Raw genomic sequence first — 5,487 nt, 5'->3', positions numbered from 1 at the left:
AGCTCAGGAGGAGGGCTGCGAGCATAGATGGGCGGGAGGCAACTGCGTGCGTGTTGAGGCAAGTCATGGCTGGAGCAGGCCCAGAGTGGAGACACACACAGGGGGGCCCGCCAGCCACAGCACATGAGCTGCAGAAGAAACACCTTTTCTGTCCACTCATTGGCTAAGCTCCCTGTACGCCACTTGCAGTGTTCTTGGTAATTTGGGTAATAAGAATCCAAGAAGGTGATCTAGGGTTTTTCCACCTTACTCCTGGAGGAAAAAATGAAGATCTGTTGCTGGAGGGCTAAGAAATGTCATATCCTGCTCTAGCAGGTTTGGCTCAGTGGATAGAGGCTTGGCCTGTGGACAGCAGGGTCCGGGTTCGATTCTGATCAAGGGCATGTACCTAGGTTGCAGGCTCCTTCCTGGCCGGGGCCCAGGTCAGGGCTCATTCAGGAGGCAACCAATTGAAGTGTGCCTCTCACATTGATGTTTCTGTCTTTCCCTCTCTCTTCCACACTCTCTAAAAATCAATGGAAAAATATCCTCAGGTGAGGAAAAGAAAGAAAGAAAGAAAGAAAGAAAGAAAGAAAGAAAGAAAGAAAGAAAGAAAGAAAGAAAGAAAGAAAGAAAGAAAGAAAGAAAGAAAGAAAGATCATATCCTATGAAAGACACATCTTGAAAATGCCTAAAGAAAGTTGTCATTTTTTCGTGGTGAAGGGACTGGAGTCCGTGTTGATGAAAACACCTTGGCGGCTGTGGCGGCTGGCAGTGGTAGCAGCAGCAGCGGGGTGATGGGGTGGTGCCTTCCCCTGATCAGCCACGTTGCCTCCTGCAGAGGGAGACCAGACTGCGACTTAGGCACGCTCCCTGTGGGGAGGGGGCCTAAGCTGTCAGTAGGATATCTCCTGAGGGCTCCCAGACTGTGAGAGGGGGCAGGTTGGGCTGAGGGACACCCCCAGTGCATGAATTTTGTGCACTGGGGCTCTAGTCAGAAATAAAAGAGGAGATAAACAAAGGAATATGCAGAGTACTACGACAGCCTTTATGCCAACAAATTCAATAACCTAAAAGAAATTGTTAAGTTCCTAGAAATACAAAACCTCCCTAGAGTTAATCACAAAGAACTGGAAAATGTGGATTAACTAAAGGAAACTAAAACAACCATCAAAAATCTCCCCAAAAGTAAACGTTTAGGATCAATGGCTTAACTAGTAAATTCTATCAAACATTCAAAGAGGATTTTAAATTTATCCTTTTCAAACTCTTTCAAAAAATTGAAAAGGCAAGACTTCCTAACACATTTCATTGAGGCCAAAATAATTCTGATACCAAAATCTGGCAAGGATAACACTAAAGAAGAAAACTACAGACCAATATCTCTGATGAATATAGATGCAAAGATCCTAAGCTATTAAACACTAGCAAATCAAATAAAACAATACATTAAAGAATAATAAATCATGATCAAGTGGGTTTCATTTCAGGGGCACAAAAATGGCTCAACATACTCAAATCAATCAATGTAATACAGTACATTAACAAAATACAGTCAAACCTCTGTACTCAAATATATCCCATCTTGAACAATTTGGTTCTCGACCTGACAACCCTGTCATGCTGATAGGGTATGATCAGTCACACATCTCTCAGGAGACAAACAAAGGAGAGATTGCAAAAATATGAGTCTGTTTACCACATTGTTAACATCTCAGGAAATTATGCTGTGAATATTTTCATTTTTTTTTTTGCTTCTTTTGCTGCTTATTATTATTAGCTACATACAGGAAGTCACCATGGGTCCCAAGAAGGTTAGTGACAGCAGCAAAGTGAAAAGAAAGGTTGTGAGAACAACAATAGAGCTTTAAAAATAAATAACTGCAAAGTGTGATAGAGGTGTTCACGTGTCTGATCTGGCTACTGAGCATGGCATAGTGAAATTGATGATTAGCACAATTTTAAAACATAAGGGGCCATCAACAGTGCCGATGCTGCTCAGGGTGTGAAGTGCTCACGAAACAATGATCCTAGGCAATAAGAGGTAGAAAAATGGTTGTTGATTTGGATAAACGAAAAGCAGTCAGCCAGGGATCGCGTCTCAGAGGCAGTGATCTGGGAAAAGGGGAAGACGCTGCACACTGACCTCCTGAGAGAGCCTGGCCTGAGGGTGAGAGTGGCGCGTTCAAGCCAAGGCGGGTGGTTGGATACATTAAAGGAAGTGGCCTCATGGTGTGGGGGCCATGGGGAGGCTGCTGGTATCAGCGAAGGAGCTGTGACGGTTTCGTGACCGAATGTCAAGAATACGTCGAGGCCGAGGGTCTGTTCCCCACAGCGTTCAGTTGTGATGAGACAGGCCTCTCCTGGGAGAAAGGCCCAAGAGGACCCCCTCCCAGGAGGAGAAGGCCTTGCCGGGCCACAGGGCAGGGAAGGACGGGCTGAGGATATTTCTGTGTGGAATGTGGGTGGGGACTCTAAATGGAAGCCTCTACTCTACCACTCTGAAAAACCATGTTTTTTCAAGAAAATTAATGTCATGAAAAGCAAGTGGAATGTGACGTGGAGGGCTAACAGCAAAGCTTGGGGAACCAGTAATTTTCCAGTTGAATGGATTCATAAAGTGTTTGTCCCAAGTGTGAAGAAATACCTCCGGGAAACGCAACTGCCACTCAGGGCACTTCTTGTCCTGGGCAAGGCTCCTGCCCGTCCTCTAGGCTTGGAGCGGAGCTGCTGGAGGAGCACAGCCTCACCCCTGTTGGGCTCTCACCACCCACAGCCTCATCCCTGCTGGGTCCTCACCACCCATAGCTTCACCCCTGCCAGGTCCTCACCATCCACAGCCTCAACCCTGCTGGGTCCTCACCACCCACAGCCCCACCCCTTCTGGGTTCTCACCACCTGCAGCCTCACCCCAGCTGGGTCCTTGCCACCTAACAACTCCACCCAGCCATGCGCCAGCAGGTCATTTCTAACTTTAAGGAGCTCTACACCAAGGCCCTGTTTCAGAGGTGTTTTGAGGTGACCTCTGACACAGACTTAACCCGAAGGGGGTTCTGGAGGGAACATTTTCTTTATTTTATTTTATTTTTTATTAAGATATTACATATGTGTCCTTATCCCCACGTTATCCCCTACCCCCCCACCCCCCGCTCATGCCTTCACCACCCCCACCCCCCCGTTGTCCATGTCCATTGGTTAGGCCTATATGCTTGCATGTAAGTCCTTTGGTTGATCTCTCCCCCTTACCCCCACCCTCCCCTACCTTCCCTCCAAGGCCCGACAGTCCAATCAATGCCTCTCCGTCTCTGGATCAGTCCTTGTTCATCAGTTTATGTTGTTCATTATATTCCACAAATGAGTGAGATCATGTGGTATTTATCTCTTAAAGAATATCCTTCAGCATTTCATATAATCCTGGTTTGGTGGTGATGAACTCCTTTAGCTTTTTCTTATCTGTGAAGCTCTTTATCTGACCTTCAATTCTGAATGATAGTTTTGCTGGGTAAAGTAATCTTGGTTGTAGGTTCTTGCTATTCATCACTTTGAATATTTCTTGCCATTCCCTTCTGGCCTGCATAGTTTCTGTTGAGAAATCAGCTGACAGTTGTATGGGTACTCCCTTGTAGGTAACTAACTGTTTTTCTCTTGCTGCTTTTAAGATCTTCTCTTTGTCTTTAGCCCCTTGGCATTTTAATTATGATGTGTCTTGGTGTGGTCCTCTTTGGATTCCTTTTGTTTGGGGTTCTCTGCGCTTCCTGGACTTGTAAGTCTATTTCTTTCTTCAGGTAGGGAAAGTTTTCTGTCATGATTTCTCCAAATAGGCTTTCAGTATCTTGCTCTCTCTCTTCTTCTGGCACTCTGATAATTCGGATGTTGGTACGCTTGAAGTTGTCCCAGAGGTTCCTTACACTATCTTCATATTTTTGGATTCTTTTTTCGTTTTGCTTTACCGGATGGGTGTTTTTTGCTTCTTTGTATTTCAGATCTTTGACTTGATTCTTGGGATCCTCTCATCTGCTGTTGGATCTCTGTATATTATTCTTTATTTCAGTCAGTGTATGCTTAATTTCTGACTGGTCCTTTTCCATTGTTTGGCATTCTCATTAAGGTCCTTGAAGGTCTCACTAAGTTCCTTGGAGGTCTCACTAAGTTCCTCGGAGGTTCGTAGAAGATTCTTGAGTAACCTTATAACTGTGGTTCTGAACTCTATGTCCTCCCTTCGTTTGCTTTCCTCCATTTCTTTCATTTGTGACATGTTTCTTTGTCTTCGCATTTTTGGCTGACTGCGAGGACCCGCTGTGTCTATAAGAACTGCTATAGCGATATCAACAGATTTCTCTGCTTTGTTTGTAGTTTGGAAGTTTTGGAGCTCTGATCCAGCTGCAGTTTGTTCGGCTGCAGAAGTGCAGGTGCCTCCTTTGTGCAGCCGATCACAGCTTGGGAGGGGATGTGAATAGAATGGGGCGGGGTCTCAGGGAGACACCAGTGCGGAGCAAACAATGGTGTCGTCACATCTCTACGTTTCCGTGATTCCCCGTGCGCCCCCACCGCCACAATGATCCCCGCGAGCAGCTCTGTGAGAAACTCACCCTCGTTTTCTGACCCGCTGCAGGCAGTCCCGTTTCTCCCGGTAGGAGCCTGGGACACCAGCGTCTCGTCATAAATGAGTTCAGTGGGTTAGAGAGCTTGTCCCCTTCTGATTGAAAGAAACCGCGCACCCAGGTGCAGCAGCCTGGGGTGCCTCTGTACCTCTGTTCTTGGCGCCGCTCCCCTCCTACTCGGCCTCAATGCGCTTTTTTCTTTCCTTCTAGTTGTAGAACTTCCACTCGGTCAGCCTTCCCGTGGTTCTGGATGATAGCTGTTTTGTCTTATAGTTGTGGTTTTAATGTTGTTGTGGGGGGCAGCACGTACAGGGGTGTACCTTATGCCACCATCTTCTGGAGGGAACATTTTCATATCCTCACTTGCTCGAGGCTCATAGACAGCATGGGGGAGTGTGTTCCAGGACCCGCAACCAGCCTGGCCCACTGTGGCCTGAGTCTGTTGCTGACAGAGCCTGTGAGGGCTGTGAGGGGAGCCTGTGTCTCCTGGCAAGTCCATGGCTTGGAGGTGGATGGTGATGGGGAGGAGTTGGTGAGGACACAGCACTGAGCTGACCTCCCAGGAACTCCTGGACGCTTCAGAGGAGCAGCAATGGCAGCAGCTGTGGAGTCTCTTCAGAGGAGGAGGGAAGGGAGGGTGTTCCTACTCCACTCATCGGGAAATTCTGGGGAACGGGGAGAAACGCAGTTTTATTGAGAGACATCACCCTGATGAAGAAGTAGGAAACCCTGCGATAAACTAGTTCAATGACAGCCGCAGTGTTTCACTGCAGGCAAGTGTTAAAAAGCAGGCCAAAACAGCCAGGCCTAGTGAGCCTGAAGCAAGTTCTAGTGGAGCAAAGAGAAAGAATCCCAGAAGAACAGACATCTGATGTTTTCATGGGAGGGGACTCCCCTTCCAAAAATG

The 5,487-nt window shown here is 47.1% G+C and overlaps 1 protein-coding gene across 1 annotated transcript in view; it reads right to left on the bottom strand.

Moving 5' to 3' along the window:
• Window positions 1-5,487, bottom strand: part of LOC102423824 (ATP-binding cassette sub-family A member 3-like) — a 372,708-nt gene that overhangs the window by 223,783 nt on the left and 143,438 nt on the right. The window lies entirely within an intron of this gene.

The sequence above is a fragment of the Myotis lucifugus genome, unplaced genomic scaffold (assembly GCF_000147115.1).
Source record: "Myotis lucifugus unplaced genomic scaffold, Myoluc2.0 scaffold_352, whole genome shotgun sequence".
Taxonomy (NCBI): Eukaryota; Metazoa; Chordata; class Mammalia; order Chiroptera; family Vespertilionidae; genus Myotis; species Myotis lucifugus.
This window is presented reverse-complemented; position numbering and strand designations above follow the sequence as displayed.